The sequence below is a fragment of the Puntigrus tetrazona genome, chromosome 7 (genome assembly GCF_018831695.1).
Source record: "Puntigrus tetrazona isolate hp1 chromosome 7, ASM1883169v1, whole genome shotgun sequence".
Lineage (NCBI taxonomy): Eukaryota > Metazoa > Chordata > Actinopteri > Cypriniformes > Cyprinidae > Puntigrus > Puntigrus tetrazona.
The window spans coordinates 5,959,195-5,976,825 of NC_056705.1; the positions used below are offsets into that span (position 1 = coordinate 5,959,195).

Genomic DNA, 17,631 nt, shown 5'->3' on the forward strand with positions numbered 1-17,631 from the left:
TTTGATGCCCGTTTTAAGCATAACATGCTTCATTTGATCTGTTTTTCAGAAAACAAATAATACTCCTTAATTCAGGTAATAGATTTAAGAATTGTTAATATATTGATGCTGGAAAACATTAAAAGATGGTTAAGAAGAAATCATATCCCGCGCAGACAATTAAATGACTAATAAAGAATTCAGTAAAGCTGAATTGTTGAAATAAGCGTTTAAATATGCAGACCTTTACTGACATCTGATTATTTGTGTATCTGTGTTTTGTGTGTTTATACGTAGTTCTGAGGAAGAGGCAGATTTTGAAAATCCAAGTGAAATCTCTCAGCAGCGCGTGTCCATCCTTCAGCTGAAAGCAGCCATCTTGGCGAAGGTCGGTGTTGTTTTCTAACAACGCAGGTTTTATCAGGTCGTTGTGCATCTTGCTGGTGACGGATGTTTGTTTCTCAGCTGCAGCAGAACCTGAAGGAGCTGGGAGCTGCGCACAACAACAAACTGGAATGGAGGACGCTGACCCACGGATGACGTGTGCATCTCACAGGAAAACGTCAATATATTTTACGAGGTGGTGATTTCGTACAAACGTGTACAATTAAGCATGAAAAAAGATTCTGTTGATTCTGTCATTTGAGTGTTAGTAGAGTATTAGACTGGTTAGGGTTAGAATAAGTTGACATGTTCTTGAAGAGTTACCTATAGTCAGTAGAATATCTGTTGGGAGATCATCACAATAAATCAGACAGTCTACTTATACTGCAATGAAAGTTAGTTTACATGTAGGTGTAAAGTTACTTCATAACGGACATCGATCTTCATAAGGGACCATTCAATAAAGTGTTACCAAAAGTTTAAGCAAGATGGTCCACCCCATCAACCAATCTGCAGTGAGTTCACCAAACTTTAATTTTGCAAATTTGCAGACGGTTGTGGTTTCTGTCATATCTGAAAAAATGGGAAGGTAATAGAAGGAAAAGTGGGCGTGACTGACTATTAGAATAAATAATTATGGTTTGCATTTAGTTTGTGTTCTTATGTGTAAGAAGAAATATACTTCTGAGGGGAAACATTCGCAGTCTCTTTTGCTGCAGTGGCACGTTGATATCGTGAAACCCTTTGGTGCAATGTTCATTCCAAATAAAATATGTGTAAAACATGTCATAAATATTCATAACATGATGTAAAATCTCTTATTAAAAACAAAGTCTAATTTAGAGTTTTTCCAGATTATTTTTATAATAGATTTCTATGAAAATTCTACCATTACTTACACTCATGTTGTATCAAACCCATAAGAACTTCATTTATCTTAGGAACAGAAATTAAAGTATTTTTGATAATGGCCCAGAAATGTAGTAGGGAGCTTAGGAACATTTCAGTTACATTGCTGTCTCTGGATGGTCAAAAGCTCTCAGATTTCTACAAAACATTTGCATTTGTGTTTGAAAGATCAGCAAAGATCTTACAGGTTTGGAATAGCATGAGGGTGAGCAATTAATGACAGAAAATGAACTAACCCTTTATAAGTGTGTCTAGTATAATCTTTGGATGTGACACCAGGACAAGGAAAAGATGCCTGTTAAAGTGGCAGCACGTAAATGAGAAATAAAAGCAGACCAAGTACAGAGCCTTGGGGTACACCCACGGGACATAGTGACAGTATGAGATCCTAATCAACTGCTGTATATGTAGGAGTGACACACACACACACACACACACACACACACACACACACACATAAATATAAGATATATGGGAATGTGGGTTCATGCCGACTTGTAAAAATTGTCTCCTTGACTGCAGTTAGTTTGCTGTGAATACAATAATAATTCAGATCAGAATTATTGCTCAACAAACAAATGTTGGGATGCTTAGGAATAAGACCGTCCCATAATTATGTAACAGTTAGACAAAATCTCATCCCAAACGCACTTATATGTTGACAATCATATTGACTTATTAGGGATAAAAAATGATCCTGGCTCTTCCAAGCTAGATAATGCTGGTGGATAGTGGCCATTATTTTGAAGCTCCATAAATCGTATATTTTTGTTGTAACCTATGCACCTCCAAGGGGTAACAAATGTTTTCGAAAGCAGGTCAATGGGTTTTCGTAAAAACATAAAACAGGTAACGCGCCTCGTTTCATGCAAAGTAACAAATATGTTAAAGCTTTCCAAATTTTCCTAAACTATTTCACATGCAAAAAATGTGAAATTTTATTTTTATTTCTGTATGTAATTGTGATCCACAACACTGAGTCACAAACAAAATCATCAACTCCTGAATTAGATTTAGATTGGTAAAGAAAGGCGTCCTCTCTCGTCTCTCAGTCCTCCTCTTAATGCACTTCATCACTGCTCTGATCCAGATCACACGGACCTCTCACAGCAGGACAGGTCAGTTCAGGGGGGTTGTTTTAAAGCAAATATGAAACAGATATAATTAGTGACAATATTAAAATGCTTTTCTTAACATACTCTACTACTACTACTACTACTACTACTACTAATAATGCAAGTTTTGTAAACCCTTTATTTAATGATTACAATACATTTTATAGTACATTTCATAGTATATTCACGTAAATGTTGTAATCTCTGACATTACAGAGAAATCCAGATTTTGAGGGCTTCTCTGTGAGATGATGGGGATCGTTCAGGGCTGGCTGATTTTACTGGGTAACGGAAGACTTTCATTCATGAAAGTAAATGCAACGCAACTCAGGAATTATTATGCTAATGTAAATGCTACAGTTTATATATAGTTAAAATATCAATGTAAATGAAACATTTTATATTTTTATAAAAATGTGAAAATCACTGTTTATGTACTTTACACAGTGTACCCTTGTGCATCAGTAAATAATCCATCACTTTAATCCGGCACTGTCTGCTTTACAAAGCAAATTGAACTTCATTTGGATGCTAATTTGCTTTTATGATATTTCGATGTGTTTTCTTACGTTGATCTGTCTTTTGGACAGGGCTGTTTTCTGTTCAGCAGCAGACAGGTGCCTCTAAAGGTAGAGTGACTTTTTGATGCAGCTGCTCTTTTTGTTGAAAACCCAACAAAACCCAAGCACACACACAAACAAACAACAACAATAATAATCATAATTTTAATTGCATAATTAAAGGTATGTACGACTTTACAATAGACCGATTGTTCTCAATCTAGGGTACACAAAGAAAATAATGCAATGCATAGTTAATTTAATTAACCATAAATGAAGTTTTCTTTTGCCATCCATTATTAAAGATCAGGTCATTGAAATGTGGATCGTTTTAGGTTTCTTGGTATAACAATATTTGCATCGTTGAGGTGGCAGGGTAATGTAATCAAAAATGTGGAGTATCTAAAGTGTGTATGTTCAGGTTTTATAGGGCTGTCATAGAAAGTCTGCTGACCTTTTATTTTTTTATAGTGTGGTTTGTCAGCTCAACAAAATATCGTGTGACCGCCTCAAATAGTCGGCAACATGTACTGTCCCTTTAAGACCTGAACGCATCCGTTTCTCTCTGAACTGTCTACTTTTACTTTAGACGTAACTAACTGTGTGAATATGCAAACCTTGTGTGTCTTTGACAGCATTAAAGCAAAATAAATCAGACGCAAAAGACAACTTATGATTTCAGTTAAATGTTAAATCGCGATCCAGTCCTGTTTGAAAGTGTGCTGCGCGCAGAAGCATGTCAGAACAACACATGAAGTAAAAGTTTAATCGGCAAGGCTTTTTAAAGCGCACGCATATAACCCAGATAGCACACGTACGTCTTTAAGACGTCTGTTAACGATCTCTTGATCCGGGAAGCATCTGCTTTCTACAAACGTCTGGCAGACGTCTCACTGATGTCACTTTTACATACATTCTAAAACATTCATACATTCATAAATCATTTAAAGCTAATTATAAGTGGAAATTCAATTAAAGAAGTCACTTCAGACCTGATAATGCTGAGTTCGCCGTCTTCCTCGGTCTACTTATTTTGTTGACCCTGGAATTTTAATTGAAAAATGTAGTCTTGAGAATATCTCTACACCTAAACCTGACCTTACCCAGAGAGTAATGCCTAGAATCAGAGGAAATGATAAATGAATGACAAGCACCAAACACTGATTGTAAGCCTAAACTTCGCCAAAACTATAAACCGGCTCACTGGCTAATCACAATATTGCTTCGGGCTCGACAAAGATGTTGATCCAGGAACACGTGGCACTCAGCAAAATCAGTTTATCCTTCAGACCCCTGTCTGGCTCCTCACCTTCTTTTCCAGAGAATCTGGCACAAAAGGAGCTGCCCAACAATCGTCCACTTACTATTCTCAGTCTGCCGAGTACGCCGTTGACGGTGGCAAGGATTCTTGCGCCACGACCAGTTGGCAGCACCATCCATGGTGGAGGCTGGATCTCCAGGCCACGTATCAAGTGAACGTAGTGGTCACCTACAAAGACGGCAGCTTCCAGGAAGCACGAAAAACATCAGGTTAAATTCAGGAACTCTCTGCAGAACAATGGAAATGACAATCCCAGGTGAGATAATCACAAGCATACGAATGGCTTAAACGTAACTGAATCCATTTATACCTTAGTAATGAAAATGGTGTCAAGTGAAAGGACGATTATATTGATTTGATGTGTGTAGCTGTGCTGTGACCTCGGCGGCACGCGGCAGCCAATAGAGTCATCTACTCCTGCTCTGATCGAGAGGGACGGTACATAAGCGTCTTCTACAACGACTGGTGGAAGGTCCTCTCCGTGTGTGAGGTGGAAGTGTATGAGATAGGTGATCGCAAACCATTCAGTAGTCGGCCTCTGTTTTTACGATTGTTTTCTGTTTGAGCTCGAGACTCATAATCGTGAAAACGTGGCTTCACGGATTAAGGCCGTGATCAAACTCAAGTACGGGCTGAACGACTTTTTTAAGTCGGCTTTTATCTGATTTAATGTTGACTAGCTGCCGGTGACATCAACATTACAACACAAAATACAAATGTTCTGCAACATATTTGCAGGAACAAAATATACAACAGTTCATAACACGCTGCAGCATTAGCACTAACCCTGTTTCGCTAGCAATGCAACATTAGCACCGACTAATTTTAGTGCAAAATAAGTGCACGGTCAACTAAGAATGTAACGATAACAAACAGTTTTAGTGCAAAAGCAATGCGTTCTGTCCTTGGCACAAAGCGCCTGATTCATAACAACTTATGGAAGGCCATATAAACCTACTGACTGTCAGAGTCATGCATCAACAAAAAAAACGTGGTATTTCTCTGTGCACTAATGGTCGAATGACGACAATCTTGTTTGTCGGTTTTTCTTTAACCGACTGCCGTGAAGATGATTTGCATTGTTCCTCACTTAGCGTTTTCGCATGAGCGTGCATCACACTTAGACAAAAACATTTCCGCACTCTTGACAAGCCACTGCTCCTTGGCTGAATGAATTCATTCAAGGCTGCCATTTTTGTTCATTTCAAAATCGGTCAGAAAGAGGCGGGTGCAAAGTAAAACTCAGTTTGCTTTTCATAAACGACAATAACAAACTGAATATAATTATTGTGCTTCCAAGATTCTTCCAGGCAGTGGTTCATGAAGCTAGCGTTGAACTCCGCCGCCGATCGGATGGACCTGACAGGAGCAGACCACCTGCTGAAAGAGGTGAGAACGTCTGTCTCTTATCTGCTTTTGATTCATCTCTATCACACTAACGAACGGTTCACCGCAGCTGAAGTCGGCTCTGGCTGCGAGAGGAATCACTAACGTGACGCTGAGCTGGACTCAAACCCGGAAAAGATCTCATCCGTGATCGACGTGAAAGCGGTGAGTCCTTCCTAATACCTAAATGTGGTAAAATGCCCAAATGATGAGGAACATCTGAATCTCTTGATTTTCATTTCTAGATCCACGTTGAAGCAGATCTCTGGAGCTGCTCTTATCATCAGTTTCATTATGTATTCTCACGGTTCCTGCAAACATGCGGTTTTATAAATAAATAAATAAAATATGCGATCGATACCTGAATCATGGAGATACATAAAGAATTATTTTAATTAAAAAGTTGTATGAATAAAAGCACATGAAAGCCAAGAAATGTTTTCTTTCCAAAATGATATATAGTTTTGATTTAAAAGAGAAAATCCCTAATGCATCAGATGGTTAAACAGTGCTTGAATAATGTAAATGTAACATTATTTTTAGGGCTTTTTTAGGAGTTTTCCATGTTTAAAATCTTGATTGACGACTAGAAGTGGCAGTGATGATATTTTATTTTACCAGATTATGAACAATATTAATGCTTTATATCTTAAATGCATGCTGTACAGATCAGTTTCAGCACAATAGTGCATATAATATAATATAATATCCTGTATCCATAAAATCTGTGTTTTATTTTGCTTTAAAAAACATTAAAATGATCTGCCATAATCTGTGTTTCTTTGAATTTCTCAGGACCAGTTTCTCTGTCCCTCTTATAAACTAATAATGAGGAAGTATTGAATATTGTTTGTTAACGTGAGAGCCGGTCAGTCATCGAAGCCGGTCTCTGCTGGTCTTGATTTAACCGTCCGTTGGTTTCGCTTGAAGAGCAGGCGGTTTAAGCTTAGGTTTTTCGGTCTCGATCCGACTCCCAGCCCACATTTTCCGTGCCGTGTGACATCACACAGCGAGGCGACGGTAAGAAACTCTTTGGGATTCATAGTCAGATTTAAAGTGAATGATAGAAGCTGCTGATCCACATCGATCCGGACTTCACGCGGACTGCAGGTCAGTTCACTTATTTTATTATCAAATACAAACCGCAGTCGATGTGGGCTCCTCATTATTTTAATCTACAGAGCTATTATTGTTATTATTGTCTCATGTTCTGAATTGCATTTTACCTGTTTTTAACGAGTTTAAAATGAAAATCTATGATCTTGGGACTTAACTGACATGTAAAACAGTAACAAATGTCCCTCAGTCATGGATGAAACTGTCAGGAGCTGACTGTACAGCGGCGATCTTCTTCTCAGCTTCATAACTTTCTTATAATGTCTTTCGTAGTTTCTTCCCTTAACATATATATGCTCAGATCTTGAAAGATGACGGGTCTCCTCCGGTGCTGGCTGTTATTATTTCTGGGTAATGTAAGACTTTTTATTTATCCAGACGTGATTATAAAAGTTTTATAAACCATTGAGCCAAAATTAAATCACTTTTCACGAACTTTTCTCCCCCTTTTCCTTTTATAAATATTAAACCTGCAGTTTGCATTCGGGAAGTATTTGAGTTCATGCGCTTTGCATTATAGTACTTTGACTTGTGCCCGTCTGGGAATAATCCATCGCATGAATCTGACTTTGACTGCTTTACAAAACAAATGCAACATCATTTGAATGCTTATTTGCCTTTAACATACATCTGTTTTTATATTGATCTGTCGTTAAATATCTTTCGGACAGGGCTGTTTTCTGTTCAGGCGCAGACAGGTGGCGCTAAAGGTAGAGCAACGTTTATGTATTTGTTTTTATTTATTAACGCACGGACCTTATACGTTTACTATAGCAACAACTGGCCAGATAACCTTTCTGTATCTGAAAATAAAACGTGTTTAACGAATGCACGGGCGAACAGTGGGCCTTCGAGGCAGATCTGTTCCTGGATCAAACATCAAACAACATTATGGTTAAGCACAGATTTAAAGAAACAGTTTATAGTTTTGGTCAGTGTTTGGTGCTCGTACATCAGTGCCAGTCACCTATTAAATCTCATTTTAGGCATTACTCGTGAGTATAGGTTTAGGTGTAGAGATATGGCCATTTTGGGAGTTAAAATATTGTTTCAGGGTCAACAGAACATGTCGACTTAGAAACACGTCGAACTCTCAGGACATGAGTGTTTTGATACGACCGGCTATCAGAGGCTTCATTTAACGACTTTTGGCGTCTATAGAATTGTCCGGTGCTGTTTGCAATGCATTGTTGGTAATTAATTAGCCTCGTTTAATGAATTTTCACGTTACGGTAGAATTGGTTGGATTACATACTGTATAGACGATACGAGTTCAGATGTAAAAGCTTTTAAGTGCAATTAAAAATTTTATATTTAACATTTCCCTATTTTTATGTTCAGTGGTCGCTTTAATGTCGGCAAACTGTTCGTTTTCATTAAAGGGGAATAACTAAACCTACACAAAAATGCTCATTTTAGAATAGAACATTTTAGATGGTCCTTAGAAATGCATGTTACCAAACAAAAATATACATGGTTTTGATATGTTTACAGTAATATCTTCCTGGAACGTGATCTTTATATGACTGATTTTCACATTGAAGATAAATCTATAGAATTATGCATAAAATGCTACATCATATCACGTTCTGTAAGAATGAACTCGCCAAATATTTGTCCTAAACTGCTTCAGCGCTATTTGGTTGTGGTTAGGGTTAGTGGTTGGGGTTGAATAATATGACTAGCTCCAGCGCGACGTGAAACTGTTTTAAAATGTAAATCCAGTGCAGTGGGGTGAGAGATTCCAGCCTCCACAACCAATTCATTTGCCTTTCCAGAGAGTCTGTCACATAGAGGAACCGCGGCGCAGTCGACGGTATTCTGGGGTCTGTCCGCGGACCTCGCCATCGATGGAGGCAGGGATACCTCGCCGTCTTCCACTTCCTGTGCCGCCACACACCTTGAAGGCAGAGCGTGGTGGAGGCTGGATCTCCGGGCTTCGTATCGAGTGAGCACCGTGGTGGTCACCTACAGACAAGACTGCTGTCAGGCGGTAGGAAAGATTTTGAGATTCTCTTGGCGGCTCTCTGGAGGACGAAGGAAACCACAATCCCAGGTGAGACGCTCCAGCAGGTATTTCCCGTGAGAGCTCGTGTTCGTTGGGTTCATCGGCTGTACGATGCAAGCAGATCAACAGAATCATTTCATGCAGAAATGTGTTATAAGGTGATATTAAAGTCTGATTTGTTATAGTTTTGCGCTACATTGTGATTTTACATAAGTGTGAACATTTCAGCTGTGAAAGATTAAGAAGGGAAGTCTTATCCGTGCTGCGTGCAATGCATTGTTGGTAATTAATTAGTCTCATTTAGTTTTTTCGGCAGTGTAATTGGTTGGATTAAATAATGCATAGACTATATGATGTGTAGAGTTCACATAAAAAACTTTAAGTGCAATTAAAAATGTTATCTTTAAAATGTTTCTATACTTACGTTCAGTGGTCGCTTTAATGTCGTCAAACTAAACCTACTAAACCTGCACAAAAACACTCATTTTAAAAGAAAATTTTAGATGGCACTTGAAAGCGAAGTCCTTAGAAATGCATATTACCAATCAAAAAAAAAAAAAAAAAAAAAAATATATATATATATATATATATATATATATATATATATATATATATATATATATATATATATTATATTTTTACAGTAGGAAACGTACAAAATATCTTCCTGGAACATGATCTTTATTTGACTCATTTTCGCATTAAAGATACATAGCTATGCATTGTTGGCTAGCGCTACTCTGTGCTGCTTATGATTGCATTCGTGCTCCACGCTCACAGTTATTACTGTAATCTAATTAAACGGTTAAACATGTAGTTTGCTAGCACATGGTACCTTACCCAGAAGGTCATGTCTGTTATAAGTCCTTCTTTAATCTATTAATTCGCCTGTGTGTATGTGTGTGTGTGTGTGTGTGATCTTACAGCTGTGCCGTGATCTCCAGCGATCCAGCAGCCAACAGCATCACGTACTCCTGCTCCGATCGCGAGGGACGGTACGTCCTCATTCGTAGATTCGTGAAGGCCCTCTTTGTGTGTGAGGTGGAAGTGTTTGAGTCAGGTGATCAAACCTTACCCATTCGTTATCGTTATGATGATTTTCTGTCATTTTTGTTTTTACTGCGAGTGAAGCGAGAATGATTGCGTTTCCTAGAAATCTCCAGGCAGTGGTTCATGAAGCTAGCGTTGAACTCCGCCGCCCGATCGGATGGACCTGACAGCAGCAGACCACCTGCTGAAAGAGGTGAGAACGTCTGTCTCTTATCAGCTTTTGATTCATCTCTATCACACTAACGAACGGTTCACCGCAGCTGAAGTCGGCTCTGGCTGCGAGAGGAATCACTAACGTGACGCTGAGCTGGACTCAAACCCCCGGAAAAGATCTCATCCGTGATCGACGTGAAAGCGGTGAGTCCCTTCGAACGCGAAACCTGGGAAATGCTGTAGAATCCTTCAGGGATGCGTTTAATGACGAGGAACATCTGAATCTCTTGATTTTCGTTTCTAGATCCCTTCTGAAGCAGATCTCTTGAGGAGCGACCGCCATCATTATTTGTTCTTTTAATATATTATATTCATTATAAATAGAAGATATGAGGTGATTGATTGATTGACTACGCTGTCGATACGCGTGATAAATCACATAATAATAATATATTTTAATTTTGAGATACACATCTCTGTATTGTAACAGAGGTAAACAAATATTGCGTATTTATACAGAATGTTTCGAACCACGTATATGAACCATGTACAACAAGGCAATGAAAATGTTAGCAGAAATCAATGAATTATAAATAACTCGTGTAACCAAGACTCAGCCTGTGGATCCAGTTTAACGTTTGCCAGCACAAGTCCTGAAAAATAAAACACACCGATTGTGACGATCGTACTCAAAAACAAAGCTGTTGTGTGCTAACGAGAACGCACTCTGACCTCGTGGGTTTCTTCTCGTTTGTAGCGACGCGGTACGGGAGTCTGGACCAGGACAGTTTAACATCAGAGGCCGAGCTCAAGCCCAGAGCAGACTGCAGCTAAAACACACATGCAGATATTAAAGCAACACATGCTTATTAACAGGACCGAGTCCGTTTATACTTTTAAAACGTCTCGAGAATACTGTAGTCGCTTCCAAATTTGTAAAGCATCAATAGGGATATACAACTGAAACAACAATAATAACAATAAAGTAGTTTTCCTTGCAAGTTGTTTGACAGAAAAGCTTTATGTATTTAGTTATAAATCAAATATGAGGTAGGCCTATCGGAAAGATGACAGGATTTTGTCCATTCTATTTGAATTCTATTATCTTTTACACGTCTCTTTACCTGATTTAGAAATGTGTAGCTCACTGCCGTTATTTCAGCACTGGAGGTTAATTTCATCCTCAGGAGCACTTTTCTAAAGCATGCTGGAAAAGCATAAAACAAGAACATCAAGGTAATAAAGACAGAAAGACAACCAGTGCATGTTTTGTGTCGTGACCGTAGAATTTGCATTTTTATGCAAAATGTGGTTCTACAAAATATACAATATACTCATGCATTCACAGGCAACAAAACATACACTTCTGGTATTTTTACAGCAGGAAAACTCACTGATGGCACGTAAAACCTTTCTTTAGTATGAACAGACTTACAAATTAATCCTTACGTGTGATTAATTATTATTATTATTAATTTTTGAGTTGTCTAATAAATGGCATTATGCTTTCAGTTGCATTGTTAAATAAAGTTTACTTATTTCCTTAATATAAAATTCTGTTTGGCGTGATTTTTGCTGCAAACTAATTTCGAAAAATGCATAATGTTAAATAACATTTCTGCAATTGTTTAACCGTCAACTTATCGTGTAGTCTAATTTTTACTTTGTTTGAACAGAACCATAAAATACACCAAAAACACATGCAATCTAATTACCAAGAATGAGTTTTATCTTTGTGCTGTAATAAAAGTATCCTGTGATCTTCTTGTCCATCCTGAGCAGATGTTCAACAGTTACAGCTTCTTCAAGAAGCTTTACGACAGATTTCACGTCAGCAAAATCAAACGTTCTTTGGTTGATGAGTGCTTCATCATCATGCCGTGCATTTGAATGAAAAGATCAAGAACTTTTGCTCTGCGTCTCACACAAACCTCCTGTTTTCTGCCAGGAAGGACCTGCATTTGATATTTTCGCAACAAATTATCGTGATTGCACTTACCATGTGTTTCTTCACATATTTTTGAGATAGGTTAGGTTTAAAGTGGGATTTTAGGGCTATATGCCTACTCCAGTGTTCATTTTCCTGCATATTTAAGTCTACTATAAAATAGGTAGTTTGAAGTTTGTTTTATAGGTTTGGGGATATCTTAGGCGGACTATAATACGATTATAAAATATGCATCAACACAAATAGCTCATCTCATTCGCTCGTCTTGTGAGACAATGAATGTGCCCACTTGACATTTCACTATTATGAAAATTAACCACGGTACAGGATGTTCGCATTTCCATCTGCGGCACACACAAAAGTTTAACCATAAAACTGTGAGCCGCAAAGCTAGCCTAGAGTAAGGCGTGGGAAGTGACCTGGACTTCCGTAGACCTCCACCTCGCAGAGAGTGAGATACGTCTGGATGTTAGGCAGGTACAGGTTCACGTAACGGCCTTCCATCCCGCCGCAGCTGAAGCTGACCGTGCCGCCCGGTGGGACGCGTGAAGTAATGACGCCACATCTGCGCGGAGAGGAAGCACAGAACAGTCGGGTGATCTGGTTCTACCGACTCAGTGGTCGCTGTTTCCATGAGTTCACCTGGGATTGTCGTTGCCGTTGTTTTTCAGGGAGTTTCCGATGCGGATCTCTACTCCTGTCATGCGCTCCGAGCAGCAGTCGGCTCTGTTGGTGACGGTCACTCTGTCAATGTAGTAGTACTCCAGCAGGTCCAGTCTCCACCACTGGTTGAGCAGGTTCAGTGTGATGGAGCAGTATGAGGCTTCTCCGGAGCGTATCTGATGCCGTCGATGGCGTTTGCTGCTCCCCATTGGTAATCGTGGTCGACTGCACAGCCGTTCCTTTTAATGCTAAATTCTCTAAAACATTTCAAGAGATCACTTCTATTCAAAGCCGTATGCAACCAATACAAATTACATGAACTTGTCAGCTTGGACAGATGATTATGAAGTGTTTTTATTCCAGTGTAAATTATTGCAAAATAGTTTGCATTATTTCATTGATATGTTCTTGCATGTTCACATACGAACAATGAACGATATTTCATTAACCACTAAAAAATAGCTAGAGTACGCCTGCTTTGGTCAACGTTACTTCATGCATTAACTGATGTTAATCTTAGTTACAAGAACTTTTTTACCGTCCGTGTTTTCAGAACTGCCTCGAATGGAAAAGACACCTGTGACAAAAACAAATGTTCTATTGCTTTCGGGGAAGTTCATGTTGCATTCGACTCTTTTGCGTAAAGAATGTGTCATTTGTACTCACCCAAAAGTAAAATCAAGCAATCGAGAGCCCCCATCTTGTTTTTTATAGACCATTAACCAGTGATGTGTTGGTCAGATATGACAGCTGACAAGTTCCTCCTTCAGCTCTTTAACGTCTAGGATCCATGCCTACTTTTATTTGCATCGCTCCCAGCAGCTTCGAGTCTCCACCCTTTGAAAACTCTCACTGGCAGCTTGCTGAATATATTTCACACATCATAGGATAACAGAATTGCTTTTCTCAGCACACCTTCACCCCTAAGTCTGATTTACAAAACAAATGTGACAAAATGCCCTGGTGCCGAAAGAACACTCAGATTCATTTTCATACAGTTTTTACTTTTACGCTTGTCTCCATCCATCTAAATGATTGATATGAGTCAAAGTCCTGATACACACACACACACACACACTAAGTCATTTACACTACCTGACACAGCTGTGTTTAACATTGAACAGGAAGTTAAGTGCTGGGCGTCCGGTCAGAGGAGAACTGACCCCAACTGAGTCTGGTTTCTCCCAAGGTTTTTTTCTTCATTCTGTATGGATGGGGTTTTGGTTCCTCTGTCTTCTTTGTTGGGGACACTTAACTTCTAGTGATTGAGACCGTCTCTGCATTTAATAACAAATTGTTCGCTCTCATCATTATACATCCCTGTCATTGTATTCTTCTACTTTATATTGTTCAGTGCTTTGATACAACCTGTGTTGATAAAAGCACTATATAAATAAAAATGATTGATTGACTGATTGATTGATTGATTGATTGAAAGAAAACATTAACAATGTCATGTTTAGATCGTTTCACATATCCTTGAGTTTCATTATTAGCACTATTAAGATTTGCTCCTAAAAGGAATGATCAAAAATAAATTGAATTACTATAACTGTCATGTTTGTAGTATAGCTCATGTCCATTTGTCATTAATCATTCAAGAAGTGTACTTCTGATGTAAACTACTATGCAAAACAACAAGAACACAGTGTGAAAATACAGCTGCATCAAGTTGCTTTTGTTTTTTTGTCCAGTGATAAATTCGTAGGGGCGTCTGATTTATCTTCTATCTTCTGCTTTGAATCCGCATGCGGTATGTTGACCATAGCAGCTCTAGATTAACTCACAGAGCTTTAAGTAATACGTCCTGATTTCCACGCCATCACTCGGATCATTGATCGTTTCCATGTTGTTTTGTTTGTATTTGAATGATCTCAGGGAGCATGGAAATCAGGAGCTCCACGAGAGTCCACCATCTGCTCAAAAACAAAAAATGCATCCATCTGATGTGGTCAAATATTAAGCAATACTAGTTAAAATGCTTGTATTGCTCTGAATAAAAGTCAGTGTTAAATATAAAGCGGAAAGAAATCCAGTAAAATGTGCCAAGTGCTGTATGTTTTCCATCCAGCAATCCAAGCTAAAGAAGCTGAAGCAGAAACAAAAGCAAAAGAGAGCTCTGAGGAGGGGAATATAACGTCAGTTCAGTCTGATGCATGCACATTTTTCATCCATTTTATTTTATTGTGCATGTATTTTAACCAAGCACAGTTGGAATATCATCTGATGTCTGTTATCCAGAATCTCTTTTGTCCTTTTAAGAGCATTGTTTCCCATTATAAGCCTTCATGTATGATTCAGAGTTATAGTGTGGTGGCTTGTTTTGCCTGCTAGATTATTACTAGATTATTAAATGTGCCGTGACACATGACTTTGCAAACCAAAACATGATGCCAAACACAAGTCTGTGATCAGCCGATAGATCATGAGTGCATGCGAGGATCTGGCGTGATTATTTAAATCCTGGGGTGATCAATGAATCAACACGTTCTTAAAGAGATTCTCCAAGGAAATCGTCGACTTTCCATTCAGTTTCTTGTGCTTCTTCGGCATGCAAGTCCTAATGCTAGCTAAATAAAACTAGTCTAATGATTTGCACAAGCAAGTGCAAAAAACCCATACGAACAAAGATTTAGAGTAGATTTCATGTGTGTCTGATTCTGAATCTTAATAAAACTGTAATTTGAGAACCACAGCAATGACTCATTTGCACATAAAAGTACCAGAGCTAGCTAGCGAGCGCAAGACAAGCTTCTTTGAGCACTGTTTTCTTAGAATCTGTTTTCCGGGAACCTCAATGGAAATGTGCAGGTAAATCTTCACATGGCGTGGCCAAATGAGTTTTGACATGTTTACTTTAGGAAATATATTCATGGAACAACTTTTTTATTTTGGCATTAAAGAAAAATGCATAATTTTATTTCTACAAATATACCAATGCTACTTTATCTAGCACAAGTGTGAAAGTACTGTCATAATATTTAGTATACTTAATATTTTATAGACTACTACTGATGTAAAATGGAACCCTACAGAATTATTCATGCGTTTAGAACTTATACATACACAAAATAATAATAAAAATAAATCAACCCACCGCCACAGTTCTTGAGTAGCTTGATTCTGTGGGAAATCTGCACATTTGACAGTAATAATATATCTGGCACACTGTAGTTTTGAGCATGTACCAGCAGAGGCTGCAAAGCTTTCACTGACCTGAGCACGCTCTAGAGATCACTTTATAAGGACGACGCAATGCTCAAGTACACTAGGCTGTTAATCCTATCAGAATGTTTCATGTCGGGACAGAAGAAGCTTGTTTTTGTACAAGAATATTACTGAATACACAGCTTTCTGTTCTTAATGATTGGTTAATTATGTTAAATTCAGCTGATGTAAGTGTGTGACCAGCGTCAACTTGCTATAAAGTTATGAAGTTTGGTTTCGGCGTTCACCGTATATACAGTTAGTTCATCTATATTGGGACACTGAAACTTTTTTTTTTACCATTTTGCCGCTGTATGCTACCAGAAGAGAAATAAAATGAAACAATCAAGATTGAGTTTAAGCTTTAATTCAAAGGGTTATACAAAAATATAGCATAAATGCATAGGATTACAAAATAAAATGTATAAATAAAATGTGCATTTTTATATTTTGCTGAGAATCCTTGGCAGACAATTACTGCCTTTAGTCTAGAACTTATGGACATCAGCAGAGATGCTTCACCAGGTCTGTCTGTCTTGTCTTTAGTCTTGTCCTCAGCGAGTGAAAGCTGTCAGGAGATTGACTCGGCCAGAGCAGAATATACACACTTTTTTACCTTCAGAAACACCTGGGTTGCTCGTGTTGCCTTTGTTCTTCCCGTCCAATCAACTTTTCTGCATTTCTCTGGCCAGACAGTATATCCCTGTACACTTTAGTATTCCCTCTGTCTTCTGTCTCATCATCACTGAACACCAGTGACCCACAGTCATGCTCATCATCACACTGCCCGTGTTTCACAGATGAGGATGTGTTCCAAGCCTTCTCCATACTTCGTTTTCTTCCTGTCATTCTGGTGCAGGTTGGTCTTATAGAGATCCAGAGAATGCACTTCCAGAAGCGGTCTGTCTTTTTTGGATTTGGCCATTCCTGATGTTCCTTCTATCTCTCTCTGATGGATGATTTATTTTCTTCTTCTTTTTGGAAGCTTACCAATCGTTTGCTTGTTTAGTCATAATACTAATCTTAGAATTACATCAGATCTTTTTAAACTTCAATGTGAAAATAAACCTATTTTAAAGGACACATCCTCTGACAGTTGTGGTATGTAAAGTTAGGCTAATCTCTCTCTCTCTCTCTCTCTCTCTCTCTCTCTCTCTCTGTCTCTCTGTCTCTGTCTCTCTCTGTCTCTCTCTCTCTCTCTCTCTCTCTGTCTCTCTCTCTCTCTCTCTCTCTCTCTCTCTCTCTCTCTCTCTCTCTCTCTCTCTCTGTCTCTGTCTCTCTCTCTCTCTCTCTCTGTCTCTCTCTCTCTCTCTCTCTCTCTCTGTCTCTCTCTCTCTCCGTCTCTCTCTCTCTGTCTCTCTCTCTCTCTCTCTCTCTCTCTCTCTCTCTCTCTCTCTCTCTCTGTCTCTCTCTCTGTCTCTGTCTCTCTCTCTCTCTCTCTCTCTCTCTCTCTCTCTCTCTCTCTCTGTGTCTCTCTCTCTCTCTCTGTCTCTCTCTCTCTCTCTCTCTCTCTCTCTCTCTCTCTCTCTCTCTCTGTCTCTGTCTCTCTCTGTCTCTCTCTCTCTCTCTCTCTCTCTCTCTGTCTCTCTCTCTCTCTCTCTCTCTCTCTCTCTCTCTCTCTCTCTCTCTGTCTCTCTCTCTCTCTCTCTCTCTCTCTCTGTCTCTCTCTCTCTGTCTCTCTCTCTCTCTCTCTCTCTCTCTCTCTCTCTCTCTCTCCGTCTCTCTCTCTCTCTCCGTCTCTCTCTCTCTCTCTCTCTCTCTCTCTCTCTCTCTCTCTCTCTGTCTCTCTCTCTCTCTCTCTCTCTCTCTCTCTCTCTCTCTCTCTCTCTCTC

General features: G+C 38.9%; 1 protein-coding gene and 1 long non-coding RNA gene across 2 annotated transcripts in view; both read right to left on the reverse strand.

The window, feature by feature from the left end:
• Positions 1–17,631, reverse strand: part of LOC122349004 — a 495,348-nt gene that overhangs the window by 285,384 nt on the left and 192,333 nt on the right. The window lies entirely within an intron of this gene.
• On the reverse strand, positions 10,507–11,162 carry LOC122349062. Its single transcript, XR_006251415.1, has 3 exons — positions 11,106–11,162; positions 10,714–10,811; positions 10,507–10,634 (listed from the first exon to the last, which is right to left on the reverse strand). It is a non-coding gene; the product is annotated as an uncharacterized LOC122349062 (long non-coding RNA).